The sequence below is a fragment of the Candoia aspera genome, chromosome 4 (genome assembly GCF_035149785.1).
Source record: "Candoia aspera isolate rCanAsp1 chromosome 4, rCanAsp1.hap2, whole genome shotgun sequence".
Lineage (NCBI taxonomy): Eukaryota > Metazoa > Chordata > Lepidosauria > Squamata > Boidae > Candoia > Candoia aspera.
Genome location: NC_086156.1, coordinates 112,222,362 through 112,243,886, shown reverse-complemented (window position 1 = coordinate 112,243,886; position 21,525 = coordinate 112,222,362). Strand labels below are relative to the sequence as shown.

Below are 21,525 nucleotides of genomic sequence, written 5' to 3'. Positions count from 1 at the left end.
TGTAGTTTGATCGCCACGGCAGTGATCTTGTCCGCTTCGGAGTCGTAGGAGTGTCTGTGCCTCCCCCTGAACTCCCTGGCGTTCGTGATAAAGAACGACAGTTTCGCGGGGTTCCCATCAAAGAAGATGGGGAAGTCCTTTGGGGCCCGGGCGTTTTGTGCGCCCCTTCCTCTCGCTTCCCGGCCTGTAGTGTCGTCCACCTGGGCCGTCTGTTGACCTTCATTTGGCCCGTGGGGGTTCGGCGCTTCGCTCGGGGTGTGGACCTGTGCGGGGACGTCGTTGGGCGGCGCGGGGGGCATGAGCGACTGAAGCATGGTCCGGAGTTCCTTCAGTTGGGTCTCCATGGCCGCGAGTCTAGCTTGTGCGTCCTCGTCCGCGATCTGCGCCGCCGCTGGGGCCGGTTCCGTCGGTGTGTCGGCGGGGGTGGGTTGCCGGTGGGGTTCAGTCTCTCTCGGCCGTTGGTCCGCTTCCTCCGCCGTCTGCTGGGTTGCTTCATCGTCCTCCTCCGTGCTTGCCGCCGTTGGGCTGCCGCTCCACGCCCGTTGCTGGGGTGCGATGTGGGGCGCGGGGTTCTCCGCTGGTCTCGGGAGGTATGTTGCTCCCTCCCGTGGTCGGGTTGCCTCTGTCGCCATCTCCCCTTGGGGTTGGAGCTGAGGCTCGGGTTGGGTCGGGTGGGCGTCCATGGCTCCGGGAGTCCGCGGTGCCTCTGGCCTCGATCGGTCCTCCTCTGCTTCTTGCCGTGCGGCTCGCCCCCCTTGTCCACGTCGCGCCGGCCTCATCTTCCTGGTCTTCTCGCCGTCTACTCCTCCCGCGGCTCGTTGTCGTCCGGTGGGGCTCGGCGAGGCTGAGTTTATGACTCTCAGCTTTATGTCATGCGCTGCCTACCTCCGAGTAATACTCAGACGCTGATTCTGTGAAAGAGGCTCTGATTTATTCGCAGTGTAGGTACAGTATAGGAAAAAAGCTGAGAGTTACAGGAGCGCGCCGGTGCGGGGTTTAAATACCCCGCGCCGGTCAGCGCCCCCTCACTCGTGGTTACGTCACCCCCCTTCGTCCAACACGCTGTCCTGCCGGTAGGTGAGGGGTTGCGAGGCCCCGCTGGCATTCCGGGATCGCCCATCATCGGTTTCCCTATTCCTCCGGTGATTGCTGTCAGCTGGGCGATCTCTGTTGCGTTAGCGCTAACAGCTTGGGTGTGCCTCGCGATCCGTTTAGCCATTGTCTCTTGTCCTTCAGTCTTTGTAAGTTGATGGCTACTTATCTTGAGCCCCTTCCCCTGTTTCCTTGTTATTGTCATGTGTGCCATTGCGCTGATGTCTTCAGCTCAACGGCACTCATGACAGAAACTAGAGATTTTATTCTTTTATATTTCAGTTTTCATCATCACCAATCTCACTTGAAGAGCATCTCTGGACATTTTGCCAGAAAAGATCGTATGATGTAGACTAAGCTATTGAAAATGATATGCGTAGCACAATCGTTGAAGGTCCGCACGTCGCAGAGTCAAGAAATCTGTTTAAAACAAACCTTTTCCCAAACGGGTGAGAAAGATAATCAATCACTTTGCCGTCCCCCAGTTGGAATGAAAGAAATGCATGAAAACTAAGGGACAATCTTCTATCATCCCTAATATGCATTTTAATATAGAATTTTGAGATTTTGGGCAAGTCCTTATAGGAGTCAAGACAGGAGTGTTGAATTATTCGTACCTGGGATAAAGTGCAGGGCTACATTGGATTAAATGGAAATCTAGCATTGCCATGTGGAAGTTGAGGGGCTGATTTTCCTTCATCCCAGATCACAAACTATAGGGTGAAACCATAGGAATTATTTCAATATTTATTTTCCATTTAATTTCCCTGTAGAGCAAAGAGGCTGAGCAATTCTAATCTTTCCCCCACCCAGAGGTTAGTGGAGGGGATGGCAGGTTGGGGCATCCCTGGGTGCGGAGGGGGTGGCAGCAGGAACTGCCAGGCAGCTACCAAAGGCAGGAAGAGAGTCCAATCTCAACAGACCCAGGAGGCCTCTGGGAGAGGGTCTCTGCAATTCCCAAAGTTTTGGTTTCTGGGCTCTTCCCGGCGGTGGGGAGGGAGTGGGGAGGGATAAAGTGAAGGAGGCATATAAAGAGGAAGGGTGTCTCTGCATTAACATACACTTCAGGATAAAAGAGAAGCAGAGCTTCTTGGTAGATGACCTTGGTAGTCTGGACACTTTGATGAATCCCTGCCTCTCAGGCAGATAATTCCTGAATATATGGAATGTGTATTGCACAGTTTAGATCTTTAGAACAATTATTCAAAAGTTTGATTTCCTACCTGCTTCCAGGATATTGAATGATGATATCCCATTCCAGAATTCCTCTCTGGATAAGGAGAAGATGACTTGAGATCACCCATATGTCCTCCAGAGAGTGGCTCCTCATGAGGAGGCCACAACACAGCAGTCTCCAGCAGGTTTAGCCCTCTGGGAGAAAAGGGAATCACCATCATTTTGCTCAAGCCACAGATGCCACCTTTGAAAGGACACCCAGTGTTCCTTAGTGTAAAATTGGTGATCGTTACAGATGGTCTAAGGGTACAGATGGATCTGAAATAAGAGTTTGGAATTAATTATCAGAACCTTCCCCATAGGAAACTTTTAAAATTATTGTAAAATTTTCTCTTGTAGAGGGAGCTGTAATTGCATTGAGTTTTCATCCAAAAATGGTGGAAATGATCAGCCTCAGAAGTGTCATCCCCTCTGAATACACCCTTTCTACTGGCTGCATATTCAGGGGGATTTTGCAGACCATCAGTGCCCCCTAGTGGAAAACTGGAGAAGATGAGGCAGAAGGCTTGACCCTCCAAGGAGATGCCTGTATTCTAATCAGGGAAGGGAGGTAGGAAGAAGTTACTGACCAAAGACCAAAACAGATCCAGTGAGAGAGGTGGGGAAAGAATCAGGGCTTGTATGAATTAGCGCTGTGTAATAATTACATTATTACAGCAACAAATTTCACTGCTGAAAACAAAGGAAATAGAAATGAAATTAAGGTATGCAAAACAAAGACACTTTGAATTTGCTAATAAACCAGGAAAATGGCTGGCTTATAAAATAAGGAAAGATAGGGAGAATAAAATGATTATTAAAATCAGGGAAAATAATGAAGACTTAGTTGATAATAAAAGAATCAAAAAAGCATTTTATATTTTTTTTCACACTTATATGAAAAACGAGAAATTTCATTCGATAAAACTGAGGAATATTTAAATAAGCAAAATCTCCCCAGACTCTCACAAACTCAAGAAGTAGTAATTAACAGTCCAATATCAAATCAGGAAATAATAGAAGCTATAAAGAAAATCAAAATAGGAAAAAAAACCGGGACCTGATGGTATATGATCAGGATACTACAAACACTTTATAGAACAAATTATAAACCCATTTAGAGATTTATTGAATTTGATTATATATGGATCAAAAATCCCAGAGAGATGGATTGAAGATAATATAACAGTTATGCCAAAAGAAGGACAAGACCCAACTCTAACCAAAAGTTATAGACCAGTATCATTGTTAAATAATGACTAGAAAAAAATTACTTCAATATTAGCAGAAATATTTAAAACAATTCTACAAGAAATTATTGATCAAGATCAAAGTGGTCTTTTGCCAAAAAGACAATTGAAAGTTAATCTATGACCCGTCATCGAAATTTTGGAATATGCACAACGTCATAACGAATGCCAAATAGCTTCAATATTTTTAGATGCTGCAAAAGCATTTGACAATTTGAACTGGTGTTTTATGATTAAAGGTTTGGAGAAAATGGAATTTGGGAAATCATTTGTGAAAGGGATAGAAGCAACAAACACAACACAAAGAGCTAAGATTATAGTGAATGACATATTGAAAGATAATTGCAAAATAGAAAAAGGAATGAGACAGGGATGCCACCTATCACCTCTCTTATTTACTTTAGTCCTAGAAGTCCTGAAAAGAGATATAAGAGGGGATGCTCAAATAAAATGAGTAAAAATGAAAAAAACAAAACAAAAACGAATTTATAAATTAAAATAAATTGAAGATGACCTAGTATTCATATTACAAATCCCCTAGGTTCTACAGAACATTTGTTGAAGAAATTAAAGGAATTTGGAGAGTGGCAGGATTTAAGGCAAATAAACAAAAACCGAAAATGTTGAGTAAAAACATGACTCATAAACCACAAGAAACTTTAATAACTAATTCAGGTTTTACAATAGAAAAAAGATTAGATACTTAGGAGTAATATTATCAACAAATAATATAAATATTATTTCAAAAGAATTATAGGAACATTTGGAAGGAAATAAAAATTGATATGGAAAGGTGCCGAAAATTACAACGATCTTTGCTCGGAAAGATATCCGTAACCAAAATGAATGTATTACCGAAGTTTCTATTTCTTTTCCAAACATTACCAACTCTAATTAATGAAATAAATTTAAAGTATGGCAAAAAGATATCTCAATTTTTATTTGGCAAGGAAAAAGAAGGGCAGTCAATTTAAATTATTACAAAATGCCAAAGAAAGAGGAGGGTTGGGGTTACCAGATCTTAAATTGTACTTTGAAGCTTTCTGTGGATAAGAGAATGGTTAACGTTAGAAAATCCAAACCTTCTACAGCGAGAGGGACATGAACTCAGATGTCGGTGGCTGCATCTATTTGGACTGAAAAAGTAAAAATGAACAAAGAATTGAGAAATCATACTATTGGGAAAGTATTATTGAATGTTTGGGATAAATATAACAGTAGATTATTACCAAACATACCAATGTGGAGATCGCCACAAGAAGCTTTTGCAAGGAGGGAAAGTTTAGATGATAAGATAAAATGGTTAAGATATAAAGATCTGATCAAATATGAACAAGATACACCTAGGCAAAAAACAAGAGAGGAAATAGAAGGAGAAGGACACCGGTGTCATTGGTTCACATATATGCAGTTAAGTGAACTATTTAAATGAGATAAAAAAATATATAAATTTAAAAAAGAAAAAACATAGATCGAAAAATATATATATATAAATAATGAGCATATTATGACAAAGATGTAGAAAATGTTATTATAATTAAATCAAGGAGATGAACAGGTCAAAGAATATATGATTAATTGGGCAAGAAATTTTGGATATCACATTTTATTACATAACTGGGAAAAAATGTGGACAAAGCGATTAAAATTTACTTTGTGCTATCAGTTAAAGGAAAACTTTTATAAAATGATGTACAGATGGAACCTAACCCCACAAAAATATGCAAAATTGTATAAAAAAACTTTTCTAATGTATGTTGTAAATGTTCACAAAGGGAAGGAACATTTTACAAATCACTTTGCCTTCTCCCAGATGGAATGCAAAATTGCATGAAAACGAAGGGACAATCTTCTGTCATCCCTAAATTTATATATAATTTTGGATAAAGGAGATACACTATCCATTCACATAATATGGATTTTCTTAAAAGAATTTTGAAATTTTGGGCAATCCCTTATAGGAGTCAAGACAGGCGTGTTGAATAAATCTTACCTAAGATATAGAGCAAGGTTACATTTTATAAATAAAAACCTAGCATTCCCATGTGGAATTTCTGGTGTTGATTTTCATAAATCACAGATCAAAAACTACAAGGTTAGACCATAGGACTTATTTCAATATTTTGTTCCATTTAATTTTCCTGTTGAGCAAAGAGGCTGAGCGATTCCAACCTTTCTCCCACCCGGAAGTTACTGGGGAGGACGGCAGGTGGGAAGGCAATTTTCCTGAACCACCTAGAACATGACTTTCCCTGGAACTGACTTGAATCCCCCGATCTACGTTCCTTTGCTATTCTAAGTATTATAACACGACCGCAATTAGGCTACCCTTGGCCTGAGGTTTTTAGGACTTATTTTCTGACTTCTGCCCCATTCCTTGGTGTCAAACCACACCACACTCTTGCAGGCCTTGCGGCATCCTAATTTTATTACTACATTTCGACTGCTAGCAGAGGAAAATGATTGTAAACATATTTAAACTTCCAAATGCCTATATGTGTGTGCTGCGTTCATGTGTGTGTGTGTTTTTTGGTGTACATATATGTAGAACATCTATGGAGAGAAGGAGAGAGGATATATAGACACAGCAACAAATGCACATAAAGAGGGAGAGGGGAAGATCTGCGTCTCAAGAAAGAGGAAATGAGGGTTGAACTTCAAAACCCATAAAAGAATGAAGAGTTCTAATTACTGAATCAGTTCTGTATTTCCTGATACTTTTTGAGAGCAAAACATGAGAACAATTTCCCTTTGCTGTCTTTCAGGAGGGTACTGAGATTTGCCATTTTCTTCCTATCCAAAAGGAGAACAGATCCCTGAATGCCCTGGCCAAGATCAGCTCTTCCTTCCTCTTGGCATTGAGGCAGCTTTCTCAGCTCCTTCTCAAGTCTCCTGGGGAAATCCAGCCTTCTGGGGCTGAGCTGACTGGCAGAGCGGCTCTGAGGAAGGGAAGGTTTTTGCCAGGCTTCAGACTCACTTCCTCCCACTGTGTCCCTCGCACAGTAATAGACTGCCGTGTCCTCCAGCTTCAGGCTGTCCATTTGCAGATAGAGTTGGCTTTTGGAGTTGTCCCTGGAGATGGTGAAGCGTCCCTTCACAGACTCTGCATAGTACTGCTTACTGGAATCGTACCAAATAACTGCAACCCATTCCAACCCTTTTCCAGGGGCCTGTCTCACCCAGTTCATGCCATAGCTGCCGAAGTTGAACCCAGAGCCTTGGCAGGAGAGACGGAGGGACTCTCCAGGCCTCCTCACGTCCCCTCCGGACTCCACCAGCTGGGCCTCTGACAGGACACCTAAAAAAAAAGTTGTTTTAATGAGCTCTCCTTTATGCCAGAATTAAAATGGAAAGAACCTGAATAGGAGAGAAACAATTACCTCTGAGGATTGCTAGTAAGGAAACCAAATTCAGCCACAGGTTCATTTTTGCTCCTATTAAATTATAGAAGGGAATCAACAGGAAAGGATTCAGGAAAGGGCACAAACTTTGTGTTGGTGGGTGTAGCCTGAAAAGAGACACCCTGGGGCTCCTTTAAAGGGGAAATGGTGGCCTGATTTACATATCACTCAGCATAAAAGAGCCCCTTGGGGCTTTGAGGTATAGATTTATTTCAACACACCTTTCACACACGGGACATAGGAGAAAGGGCAGCTTTACACTGGAATAATTAAAACTTCTGACAGAAGCTCCTCATTTCAAGTAAGGGTTTTATGGAGTCAGAAAGAAATCAGCCATTGAAATTTCCTTAAATAGCCACGTTACAGTCCGGACATGGAAAGGATGGCACATCGGAGTTCAAAATGTTTGATCCACAGTTCTTCCCTTGACCACGTTCTTTGGAAGACACCCAAAATAAGTGAATGCAGACCAAGCCATGAGGTTCAATTAATAAGACACAGATCAATTTTAAAGACACATCAAATTCTCAAAGTTTTAATATAAATCATTGGAAGACTGTACAATGTTTTTTATTGGTTTGGTTATTTACCCAGCAACCGTACTGGTCACAAATATTGGGGCGTTTTTGGGTTGCCATTTTTATGGTCATCCTATGTATTATTAGCTGCCCAGAGTTAATTCATACTAAGACTCATAAAACTCCCTCTCCTACACTTATTCCATGGGCTGAGAAACACAAATAAATGACTTTGCATTTTCCAAACAATTCAGTTTGTTCTATATTTAGCAAAGCCCATCTGTTCTCAGCTCGGATGTGGCCTCATGGTGAGGAATGTAATCTCCTGGGATGTCAAATTTCTCTGAATTGCCTTCAGTGGTCTCTCAGGAAAATGAGAGTAAAAGTAATGATGCCTCCGAAGTGAGACAAGGCCTGTAGACCCTTCCCCTGACCCACCCCCACCCAAAAGATATGCAAAGCGATTCCGTGTGACAACACTGCCCCCTGGTGGAAAACCTAAGGAGAGTAGGCATCTACTTAACTTTCCAGAGAGATTCTTGCATTATGAAATGGTAATTAGGGCTCCAAAGAAATGAAAGAGCTTCAGCAAAGTTAAGCTGGTCTAGAGAGTAATCAAAAAACGCACTTTTGTTATATGACAGGAAATTCCTTTTGATGGGTTATTCTATGAGATACTGTATATTCCTGAGGTCATGTATTCTTATTTTTTCTTCTAAATATCATGAAATCGTGTAAAAATGTTTTGGGAAGGACCATCTCTTTCATCTAGTACAAACCATTCCTAACTGGTGGGGAGCCAGACCCTCTCTGCAGACCTCCAACCAAAAGAGGCTGTTCCAGCCAGATTAAAGAAGGTGCCCCTTGTTCTTCCCTTGCCCTTGTTTTACTCCAGGCAGACCGGGTTGGATTTGCATTTTGTTGGTCAGAACCTTCTCTATACGAGTTTTCTATTCTGCCTGATAGGAGCATAACTCTGAACATCCCTGTTTCATCTTCTACCATTCATTCAGGGTGGATGACTCTGGTTTTACGAGATATGGGACTTAGAGGAAAACATAATTGTATCCTCTTTTTATTTTTCTTTCTTTCTTCAAACTGTATTCCACTTTTTTTACATAAATTCCATCTCTACATTCACAGGACCACTTTTGGCCATATCATATGGTTCATCTACAGCAGAAGCAGTAACTGATTATACAGCACTCAGGAAAAAGAGGCACTCAGTGCATTGACCTTCCACCTTTCCTTGAAGGTATATTCCAGAGAGGAGAGGAGAGGAGAGGAGAGGAGAGGAGAGGAGAGGAGAATTGTCCCTTAATATACAAATGTCGTTGGATAAAATGCTCACTCCCTCCATTCACATGACAAAGTTCTTTGAAACTATTTTGATATGATGGGCAAGTCCTTATATGAGTCAGGAGATTAGAGGAAATAGAAAAAGTAATTGTTTATTTCTCATTTCAAATCTTGACACTAAGATTGACAAGGACCTTCCAAGAATTATTTAATAGCTACTTAAGAGAGAGAATGGGAAGTCATAGGTGATCTCCAAGGAAAAAGTATGAGAGATTTTTCTATAAATATGGAGTGTCAATGAAAGCAGTGTTTTTATTTTTATTTATTTATGTTTTCAATTTCCTTAGCACTCATCTCACTCAAAAAGCATCTCTGGGCAGTTTACGATAAAAGTTCATGTGATGTAGACTAAGCAATCAAGAATGATATGCATAGCACAGTGGTTGAAGGTCCATACATCATAAAGTCAAGAAATCCATTTATAACCAACATTTTCCCAAATTGTTGAGAAAAGTAATCAATCACTCTGCCTTGTCCCAATTGGAATGCAAGAGATAGATGAAAATTAAGGGACAATCTTCTATCATCCCTAAATTTATATATAATTTTGAATAAAGGAGATACTCTACCCATTCACATAATATAGATTTCTTTGCAACAATTTTGAGATTTTGGGCAAGTCGTCATAGGAGTCAAGACAGGAGTGTTGACTTATTCGTACCTGGGATAAATAGCAGGGCTACATTTGATCAAATAGAAATCCAGCATTGCCATGTGGAAGTTGAGGGGCTGATTTTCCTTCATCACAGATCGAAAACTACAAGGTGAGACCATAGGATTTATTTCAATATTTATTTTCCACTTAATTTCCCTGTTGAGCAAAGAGGCAGAACAATTCCAACCTTTCTCCCATCCAGAAGTTAGTGGGGAGGACTAGTTAGCAGGTCGAGGCATCCCTGGGTGGAGAGGGGGTGGCAGCAGGAACTGCCAGGCAGCTGCCAAAGGCAGGAAGAGAGTCCAAACTCAACGGACCCAGGAGGCCTCTGGGAGAGGGTCTCTGCAATTCCCAAAGTTTTGGTTTCTTGGCTCTTCCCGGCGGTGGGGAGGGAGTGTCAGGATTAAGGGAATTGAATATCTATTAATATAGAAGGGATGACAAATGAGCAACATTTAGAAAAGAATTTAACTGAGGAGAGATGGCAGTATTCAGAGAATCAGATGGGAATAAACTGAAATATTCATCAAGGAAGAAATGTAGATAATCAATCCCTATTTTTTCCTCTCATGAAATTTTAAGTTATTTTTTTTTTAAAAAAACTTCCTAGTATATTCTCCCTCCTTAATATTTCCTTCTTGTCCCCCAAAGAAGACCTAACTAGTGTCCTATTTAGACTCTGAGGTGGCCAGACAGGGTTATTATCAAAAACACTCTTTATTAATACAACTATTTACAATAGTGAGTCCTTGTGATCAATGAGGTAGTCCGGTTCCGATTAAGACCATGCTGGCAACAACAGGAGAACCAGCAAGTTTGCAGGAGGAGACTGTGGAAAAGCAGCTAAGCAGGATTCGCTGACTGAAGCTGGGAGGCTGGAAGAAGATAGGACACATGGCACAACTGGGACAGGAGACAAGTGTCTGTGAACTGCAACACCACCTGAACTAGGCTGGCACCTGGAAGCTAGGCAAGACCGATCTGGAACCACCGGGCAGCAAGTCCTTGCTGTTCTCTTGTGGTCAGTTCAACTGGAGAGCTAGAATTTAATCTCCCCCAGTTTTGTTCAGCAAAAGAAGCGCTTTTGCTAATTATTAATTTCTCTCCCATTATGAACCTGTAGCTCCTCTGGCTTTGTTCATAGCCAACAAAGATGGCTTTCTTTGTTGTGGGGCCTCCTTTCCTTCTCTGCTGTTTTGGAATGTGAACCCATGCAGTGCTACCAAACACTCTAAGATGGCTTACCTTTGGTTTCACACCATAAAACAAATGGAATGGAGTGTCCTGAATCATAGAGTTATACAACCTGTTCTGAACATAACAAGCAGTCGATAAAGCTTCTCCCCAGTACTTAAAACATAATCGTGAATCTTTTAACATGCATTCCATCGCATTTTGCAAGGTTCTGCCCTTTCTTTCAGCAACACCATTTTGCTGAGGGGTGTACGGGTTAGAAAGAATTTGTTCTATCCCTTTTTCCACTAGGAACCTTCTGAATTTGTGAGAAAGGTATTCTCCTCCTCTATCACATTGGAGTGCAGATACAGGCCTAGGGAATTTTCCATTTGCCCATGTCACAAAACTTTTAAATTTCTCAAATGCCTCATCTTTATGTTTTAAGATGTAGATAAATGTGTATCTTGAGAAATCATCAATGATGGTCATTGCATACCTTGCTTGTCCAAGACTTGGAGCAAAAGGACCAATAATATCAGAGTGTACAATTTCCAAAGGTCTAGTTGTAACTCTGTCACTGTGCTTACTCACAGGAGCTTTTAGTGTTTTGCATTCTTTGCAAACTACACAATCTAAGTATTTAGCACAGGGTTTTATCTTTAGGTCAGCACACAGCTGTGGCATTTGTGCTATATACTTGTAATTAGCATGACCAAGTCTCCTGTGCATCAGGTGTACACATTGGTCATGATATGGTGTGTTGCCAACTGCAGCCTTGCAGCTTGGCTTCCTTGCATTTTGCACAATGTACAAGGAGTCTTTTAACATACCAGTAGCACACAATTTCCCATTTTTACGTATCTCACAACCATTTTTCTTAAATGTTATGATATACCCTGTTGCAGCCAATTGTGCCACAGATAAAAGGTTTGATTGTAAATTTGGCACATACAACACACCTTTTACAGTTTCTCCTAAGCAGGATAAATACAAGTCACCTTGTCCCATAATTTTGGTGACAGACCCATCAGCCAAAGATACACTTTGTCTTTCAGTTTTAGACAGTGACACAAAAGAGCTTTTACAATTACATAAATGACAACTGGCCCCAGAATCTAACACCCATACATCAGAATTACCCTTCTCAGCAACCTGTGCAATTTGGGTTGTCTGAAGAGCCTTCTTCTGTGTTGCCCTTGTGTTCTTCTGCTCTGTCTTTCTACTCTTGGGTCTCATGGCACAGTCTCTTTGCAAATGTCCAGCTGAACCACAAGTGAAGCATCGCTGGCTTGCTAGCGCTGTGGCCTCAGGTTCCTTTCCCTTCTTTTCCCTCATTTTCTGGTCTTGCAGCTTTCCAGAAGAGATGGGGGGGGATCTTTCCTCTCTCTTCTCCCATTCAGCGAGTAAGCGCTGTGTAACATACGATGGGGTGAGGTCTGCTTCAGGCATAGCCTCCAGGGTACAAATCAGCGTGTCCCATGTTGCATTTAGTGAGGACAGGAGGATATAGGATTTTGTGAGAGGTGTAAATTCCATTCCTCTCTCCTGCAACTCAACAAACAGCTGCTGAATATAATGCAGGTGCTCAGGAAGGCTTTCTCCTTCTGCAAGATAGGCTCTGTACAGCTTTTTCGTCAGAGTAACTTTACTCCCTGCTGTTGCCTTTACATATAAGTCTCTCAAAGCATCCCAAAGTTGCTTTGCAGACTGCATGCCTCGCACGTGGACTAGCTGATTGTCCTCAACTCCCAAGATAATGGTGGCTCTAGCCCGCTCATCCTGTCTCAGCCATTCAGCACTGGGATTTTGGGGGGTTTGCTCACCAATTTGCAGCCAAAGATCCTCTCTGCGAAGATACATTTCCATCTTCAGGGCCCAATTCAAATAGCTGGTCTCTGATAGGCGCTCCAGAGGCATCGCTGAGGGCTGGGAGGTAGCCATGGCTTCTTCCTTCTTTTGCAAGTCACCTCAGCTAGCTTCTAAGTCCTGCAGACCGGCAGTTGCTGGAAAATCTCCAGGTGGCTCCAAAGAAAATCTTCACAGGTCTTTGCTACCTGCCTTTAAATTGTGCACGAGGTGTGGAGCTGACCTCTCTTTTCTCTCTGGGTTTTATTGCGTTGTTTACTGGGCCCATAACCTGTTGCAGAATGCTGGGAAAGCCTTTAGCCCAGGAGAGGTCAAAAAAGTCACACACCAAGCATTTCTATAAAACTAATTTATTTACAGAAAACAAAAACAAAAGCAAAACATTTAAAGGACCTAGCTCCCTTTTTGGAGCAAGCCTTGCTGAGCTACATTTCCAGCAGAGAGAAAAAGAAGTGAAGAACAAGTCCGGGCAGGTCCTCCCCCCAGGCTATTTTGCATGAAGCACGTGAGAGGAGACAATCAAATGCAACCCCTTCACCTGGCCAAATGATTAGGTATAAAAGTAGCTTAATCTGTTAGTAGGGAAACCCTAACAAGAGGAACACAGGTTATTGATCTTACACACTCAGCCCTCCCAAGCATAATGAAATACATGCTTAGATAGAGTAAATTCAAAGAAAAGTAAAAGCATATCTTACTCATTTCATTCATTGTCCAGTTACATTTCCATTCGAAAGGATGACATCTTTGTTCTTCTTTTGTCTTCCCTAAATTAATTCACATTTAGCCCTATAGCTGTAAGACCTGCCTGTAGAAAGGGGAATTCCAAGCCTACCACATGGCCCCTAGAACGATGGAGCAGCACACAGCCATGCACATAGCTCCCAGTCTTGAAGAAGGACAAAGAGAGAAAACTGGAAGTGGGAGTGGAACAATCAGCTTCCTCCGAAACATGAAGAGCTGCATTATGGGATGAACTCAATTTACATGCTAATGAGGCATGCTGGATTGGCCAGTACCTCAAACAATTTTCTGGCTTTGGCCCCCTTCCTCGGTGTCACACCACACCAAACTATTTGGGGTCTTAGAGCATCCTAATTTTATTACCTGGCTACATTGCTACGGCTAGCAGGGGAATATGATTTAAATATATTTAAAATTTCAAATACCTATATATGTGTTTGTGCATATGTCTGTGTTTGTGAGTGTGTGGGTATGTGTATACAATGTGTGTGTTTCCACATATATATATATATATAGAGAGAGAAAAATATATACACAGACACAGAAACAAATGTAAAGAAAGAGCGACAGGGTGGATCTGGGTCTCAAGAGAGAATAAATGAAGGTTGAACTGCAAAATCAATAAAAGAATTAAGATTTCTAATTAATGAATCCAATTTTGTATTTCTAGAGATTTTTTGAGAGCAAAACTAGTGAGCACTTTTCCTTTGACATCTTTCAGGAGTTTTTCTTTTCTTTTCTTTTGTTTTAACTATTCTTTTTTTTTTTTTTTTGCTGATATTTTCCGCTTTCCTCCCATTCAAATGGAAAACAGCTCCCACAATGCCCAGGCCAAGATCTGTTCTTAGTTTCTCTTCGCACTCAGGCAGCTTTCTCAGGTTCCTCTCAATTCTGTGACTTAATCAACTTGGAGAGCTGCTCTGAGGAAGGGAAGGTTTTTGCCAGGCTCCAGACTCACTTCCTCTCACTGTGTGTCTTGCACAGTAATAGACTGCCGTGTCCTCTGGCTTCAGGCTGCTCATTTGCAGATAGAGTTGGCTTTTGGAGTTGTCCCTGGAGACGGTGAAGCGTCCCTTGACTTTGTCCTAATAGTATGTACTAGAAGATGTACTTACGAGGGCCACCCATTCCAGCCCTTTTCCTGGGGCCTGTCTCACCCAGTCCATGTGATAGCTGCTGAAGGTGAATCCAGAGGCCTGGCATGAGACACGGAGGCCTCCAGGCCTTCTCAGGTCCCCTCCAGACTCCACCAACTGGCCCTCTGACTGAACACCTACAAAGAAAAGTGTTTTGGTGAAATCTCCTGTATACCAGCAGAACACATAGAAAGAACCTGAATAGGGAGGAAACAATTACCTCTGAGGACTGCTAGGAAGGACACCAAGTTCAGCCATGGGATCATTTTTATTCCCTTGAATGAATGGAGGAGAATTGACAGGAAAGGATTCAGGAAACGGCACAACCTTTGTGTTGGTTGGTGTAGCCTGAACAGGGAAACCGTGGGGATCCTTTAAAGGGGAAATTGCCCCTTGATTTACATATCGCTTGGGATAAAAGAGCCCCTCAGGGCATTGATGTAAACATGTCTTTGCACACACCATTTCAAATAATGTTCCAGACCAAAAAATAATCAAGGCACTGATGCATTCTTGTTATTACTGTTATTGTTATTGTTGTTGTTTAGGAAAAAGGGATGTACTAGAACAATATCTGATATAACCTTTGCACTTTAAGAAAGTGTTTAAATCTAAGAGAAGGAAAACATGCACTGAGATTAATTCAAACAGTGTTGTTAGAGACCGAACATGAAAAAAAGACACATCTGAGTTCAGGATGGTTGCTCCACAGCTGTTCCCTTGACCACGTTCTTTGAAGAAACCCAAAATATCTGAATGCAGATGAAGTCTTAAGGAACCTTGTTAAGCCACAGCTGAATTGAACTTTCATGGCTAAGTTGCAAAATGAGAATCAAGGAAATCACAGCCAAAGGAGAAATAGCTGGACATGGTCGGGTCTGTTTTGTTTATTAGATTGATTTAACTCCGCAGTTGGACAGATTTTATTGACTGGCTAGTTTTGGTGGCTATTTTGGGTGGTGATTTTGTTGCTTATTATCTGCCCAGAGTTGATTCAACAAGATGGCTAGCCGTACAAATTGAAACAATAACACTAATATTCTAATACTACCACTATCAATTATTACTCTACCATGTTCACTCTCTTTTTGGACAGAGAAATACAAATACGGCACTTTGTATTCTCCAAGACATTCAGTTTGCTCAAGATTTAGCAGAGCACATCTGTTATCAGATCAGAGATGGCTTCTCTGTGAGGGCTGTAGCCTCTTCAGACGTTAAATTTTCTTGAGATCTTTTCAGTAAACTTTTAAGGTCATAATAGAAAAAAATAATAATTCTGCCTCCAAAATGTGACAGAATGGGACCCTTGATTTATTTCCCTATCCCAACCCAGCCCAGCATACAGCCATGCAATCAGGGTGGAAACACTGCCCCCTGCTGCAAATGGTGAGGAGGACAGGCATCTCACCTTAAAAGTCAAGTCAAGGAAACCACATTAGCATGAGCGTGTCCTTCTGTGAGGCTGAGAAAGGGGAAGGAATCATACTGTTTCTTCAAGACAATTTACTTTACCCTAAAATAAGAAAGAAAGACCGGTGTTAACATCTTGTCTTGTAGAGGGAGCTATAATTGCAGTGAGTTTTCATCCAACAATGGTAAATTGATCAGTCCCAGAATTGTCATCTCCTCTGAATGCTCCCTTTCCACTTGCTCCATAGTCAGTGGGATTTTGCAGAACTAAACTGCCCCCTAGTGTAAAACTGGTGAAGGTGAGGAAGAAGTCTCAACCCTCCAAGGAGATGCCTGTATTCTACCTGGGGAAGAGAGATAGGAAGAAGTTACTGAGCTCCAGAAGACCTCGGGAGGTCCAGTGAGACAGGTGGGGAGGGATGCAATGTGCTCTTGACTTGGCTCTCAAGATTTAGGGCTGTGAAAGTCATTCTTCTGGGGAGGCAATTTTCCTGAATGTTTTGGAATATGACATTCTCTAGACTTTGCTTGAGAACCACTTTTCAACATTCCTTCAAAAGTGATTCAAGGGAAGAGAGAATGAACATGCACTAAGACTTTTTGAAAGAGAAATGAACAGAGCCACACATCGTTGTTCAGGACACTTTTTACATTTCGCCTTAACGACACCCTTCTGTAGAAACCCAAAAGGACTGAACACGGACCAAGCCACGAGGCACAATCAGTAAGTCAGAGTTTAATCAGAGAAATTGGAGGAAGAGAAGAAACAGATCGAGCCAATGGGGTGTTCTTTCTTTATTAGATAGCTTGCAACTTCCCTGCCGGCTTCCCCATTGACTTTCTGGGGAACCAAGCAGAGAGGATTGCAGATGGCGATCACGTGATCGCAGCCCCCTAGCAATGATATGTAAAAATGACCTGGTTGCCAAGATCCCAAATTGTGGTCACATGATCATGGGGGGGGGGGGATGTTGATGCAATGTTTCACAATGGTCGGAATTGCTTTAGTGGCATAAAGAACCCTTTCCAAGGCCGACATTGCTTTGAATGGTCATTAAGCAATCAGTTCTTAAGTGAGGACTTCCTGTATATTAATGTGGAAGGAAGGAGAAAAGAGCAACAAGTAGAAAAGCACTAAACTGGGGAGGGGTGGCGATATTGAGAACCAAAGGGGACTGAACTGCAAAATATCTCAAGGATAAATTGGAGGTAAGGAATCCATATTTCTACCTCAGCTTAAATGTTAACTTTTTAAAAATGGCCCTCTTTATTCCACTGCCCTGAGATTTCCTTCATCTCCCCTTCCGAAGTTCTAACCACTGTTTGAAGGAAATCTCACCCGCTCAAAGTTTATTTTCCAAGCTGCTTGGAGGCGGAAACACTTAGGAATTTCCTGCCAGCCCTTTATATGGACAAGCTTTGCGACTGCGATGTGAAAGTGTTTCCGCCCTCTAGCAATGTCCGTGCAAGCGCACTTGGCCGGTGGATGGAAAGGGGGCGCTCTCTAGGAATTCTGGGAAGGAGCAATTCCCCGGTGTTCAGAGGGGGGGCGCTCTGTGGAGGGGCCCCTGCTGGGTCAGGGTTCCCTTTGCTTGGGGCAGTTTGGCTTCCTGCCGAGCTGGGACCTCTTCATGTTTGGTGCTGCTAGATCGGAAGGTGAACTTTCTGGAGACGGAATCTTTTGTGGAGATCTCTTCGGCCTAGGAAGAATGTTGACCTGAATGGGTCCTTTTATGTGAAAGATCTCTGGCCAAGTCTGAAAGGGATCTTTTGTCAGAACAGCTGGGTGCTTCTTGTTCCCTTTTCACCTTTTTCCTTGCTTTAGGAGGGAAATCTGCATGGCGGGAATAGCAGTATTTGGGGAAGAAAGTAAGGAGGAAGAGAGAGATCTTGACTCCTTCTGACACCGCATTACCCACCGCGTCTTCCAAGATCAGCTGTGGGCTCTCACTTCATACTGTGGAGGTTTATTTGCTGCTGCTCATTCCAAATACACAAACTCAACCTCCTGTGACTGAATCAACTTGGAGAGTTCTTCTGAGGAAGAGAAAGTTTTGCCAGGCTTCAGACTCACTTCCTCTCACTGTGTCTCCCACACAGTAATAGACTGCCGAGTCCTCTGGCTTCAGGCTGTACATTTGCAGATACAGCTGGCTGCGGGAATCATCCCTGGAGATGGTGAAATGTCCCTGGACTTTATCCGAATAATAAATTGGAGATGAGAATCTACCAATCACTGCAACCCATTCCAGGCCTTTTCCAGGGGCCTGTCTCACCCAGTACATATCCTTGCTGCTGAAGGTGAATCCGGAGCCTTGGCAGGGGAGATGGAGGGACTCTCCAGGCCTTCTCACGTCCCCTCCGGACTCCACCAACTGGTCCTCAGACTGGACACCTACAAAGACAGGTGTTTTGGTGAAATCTCCTGTATACAAGAATTAAGATGGAAAGGACCTGAATATAGTAGAAACAATTACCTCTGAGGACTGCTAGGAAGGACACCAAGTTCAGCCACAGGATCATTTTTGCTCCCTCTAATGATTGGAGGGGAATTGACAGGTGAGGATTTGGGAGACTGCACAAACTTTGTGTTGGTGGGGGTAGCATGAAGGGGAAACCACGGGGCTCCTTTAAAGAGGAAATTGCGGCCCGATTTACATATCACTCAGCATAAAAGAGCCCCTCAGGGCATTGAGGTATAGATTTATTTCAACACACCATTCACATACAGGACATAGGAGAAAGGGCAGTTTACACTGGAATAATTAAAGCAAATCTGACAGAACCTCCTCAATTCAACTAAGGGTTTTAAGGTGACAGGAAGAAATCATGCCCTGAAATTTCAGGAAATAGCCACGTTAGACCCCAGACATAGATAGCATGGCACATCGGAGTTCAGGATGTATGCTGCACCGTTGTTTCCTTGACCACATCCTTTTGAAGAAACTCAAAATAAGTGAATGCAGACCAAGCCATAAGGACCTATTGGTAAGCCACATTTGAATTTTACATTAACGTCCGAGTCTGAAAGTTGATTTTTTAAAAAAACAAATGTATTGGAGGCCTGTAGAGTGTTCCTGATTAGGTTGCCACTTGCCCAGAGTTGATTCAGCCAGATGGGCAGTCATACAATTTGAAAGAGTAATAGTAATAATAATAATACCAATACCAATAATAATAATAATAGCAATAGCAGTAGCGTTAGTTACCAATGCCATATACCCATAAAAATGCCAGGACATACACTCTTTCTCTGGACTGGGAAATACAAATAAGTCTCTTTCTATTCCCCAAAGGGTTCCGTTGCTCTCTATCTAGCAGAGACCATCTGATGTCAACTCTGACATGGCTTCCCAGTGAGGATTGGAGCCTCCTTATGTCATGTTCTCATTTCAATGTGCTGTTAACATTGTAACGTTTCACATGTCCTCTTCTGTTCCGTGTTCCTTCACCCGGGGTTTTTCCATTCCTTCACCCTCCGTTGTTTTGAGGGCTTGGAATGTATGTTTGGGTTTGCGCTCCTGCTCAAGGTTACTTTCCCAGGCGTGTCTAACGGCTTCTAGCACCTGGGAGGGGGAGCGTCCTGACGAGGGATGGGGCGGAACTTGCTTACAGGCAAGGCTTTTAAGTTTGTATTTGGCGCGCTTTTGCTCATTCTCAGCTTTCTCTGTATTTGCATACTATTCCTTTAATAAATCAGTTATCTTTAAGCCCGAGCTTGTGAGACTGAGTATTTGGGATTAGGCAACCGTTACATAAAGCTGAGAATCATTTCATCCATTTTCCGCTAGCCCCATCCAATCGTTGGATAAGAGGGAACGCTAGCGATGACAGAACCTCAGCTTCGCGCAAGTGAGGGAAGCGAGGAGGAACGGGAGGCGGCCAGAATCCGGCCAGCGCTAACCTCGAGAGCGCAAAGAGCAGCACGTCGGGAGTTGCGAGATATCCAATTAGACGAGCTGCTGATATCCATGCAGGAGAGTCTCAGGAGTGAACATAGAACTGTTATGGAAAGAGCACCGGGGAGGGGGTCTCCACAATTGTCCTGGGAGCCCGAAGTCCCCTTGTCACCGAGGGTGGTGGTAACCAACCAACCTCCGGAAGAGCCGGTCACTCCAGCCCGTATGAGGGCATTAGAGGATAAAATGGATTTAATAGTGACAATCCTTAAGGATCTACCCAGAGAGGCAGAGCCCACCCCGGAGGATTGGGAGGAAGAGCCGTCACAGTACCCCAGGCACAGTACCCTATCAACCCGGGGGAGAAGCAAGACTCGATCAGCCCGTCAAGGGGGGGAGCGAGAGGCAAGACCTCCTAGGGATCGACCACCCATGGGGGCTCGGCGTACGCTGACATTCGCGGCACCGCCACAGCCAGCTGAGCCGGCAAGAACCTTCCCACCATTTGGAGTGAAATTCGATGGGGATCCCACAACGCTCTCCTTCTTTATCACTAATGCCAAGCATTATATAGAAGATTGGGGTCGGAACTTTCGGTCAGAACATGGCAAGATCAATTTCATTGCCAACAAGCTGAGAGGAAGGGCAGCGGATTGGTATGTGCAACTATGCCAGGCTGAGGCAACTGAGTTAGAGGACTTCGATGACTTTTTGTGGGCACTTAAACAGCATTTCGAAGACCCCCTAGCTCAAGAAACAGCTAAAAATGACCTGCGGAAACTCTACCAAGGGTCCCTCTCAGTTGCCAAATATGCGTTGGAATTTAAAGCTTTGGCAGGAAAAGTGGAAGACTGGTCTGAGCCAACAATAATTGAATTGTTCAAACAGGGGCTAGAACCCGAAATCCTTCGATGGGCACTAGGAAGAGATGATCCCAAAACGCTATATGGGTGGATTCAGTTGGCGGGCAGCGCAGAAAATGCCCTACAAACCTATGCCCATACCAAAGAGCTTAGACAAACGCGTCTTGCTAGAGGAGCGCGCACATCTGGACTTGCCAGCCGCCCCAAACCGAAAACCTGGGAAGAGGAGAGGGAGCGACGGTTCTCCAAGGGTCAGTGCCTCAGATGTGGGAAAGAAGGGCATTGAGCCACGTCGTGCCCGAGACGCCGTCCAGAGGAACGACAGACGAAACCTACGGTAAAGTCGCCTGCTCCTGCTCCACCGCGAAAACTGAAAGCAGCCGTCGCGGAACTGGACCCCCCAGAACTACCCTTCGGAGAAGAGGAAGAAGAGTTGCAATTCGAGCAGCCGGCGGGAAAAGCCTACCACCTGCCCTGAAGGGCGCCCTAGGGCAGGTGGAAGAAACCGGGCGTAACCACGATTCGGTGAGTGGAAATTTCCCCACACTGACTGTTAAAGTTAAACTGAGCTCAAAAACCAAAACTGTGGAAGTGTGGGCCATGCTAGATTCGGGTTGCTCCCGTTCCCTTATGCACCCTGATGTCGTAGCGGCTCTGGAACTGCCCACGTTCCCTTTGCCAAGACCTATGATTTTCACCCAATTGGATGGAACTATGGCGGGAGGGAAAGCAGTCAATCATTCCACGGGACTGGTCGCCTTGCAGATGGGCTCCCACCAAGAAAAGCTGCCATTTGTGGTAGCTCCAGTGGGGGGTCCTCTGGTAATCTTGGGGATGCCTTGGTTTGTGCAACAGAACCCTTTTATCAACTGGCTGCATAGAACTGTGACTTTTGCAGATGGATTTTACAAAGTACCCGAAAAGGACCTACTGGAAGA

The 21,525-nt window shown here is 43.4% G+C and overlaps 1 pseudogene and 1 gene segment (V, D, J or C); both read right to left on the bottom strand.

Annotated features, from left to right (window-relative positions):
- LOC134497132 (immunoglobulin heavy variable 3-23-like) overlaps nt 1-21,525 on the bottom strand; it is a 140,558-nt gene that overhangs the window by 67,173 nt on the left and 51,860 nt on the right.
- On the bottom strand, nt 14,179-18,203 carry LOC134496108 (immunoglobulin gamma-1 heavy chain-like; annotated as a pseudogene).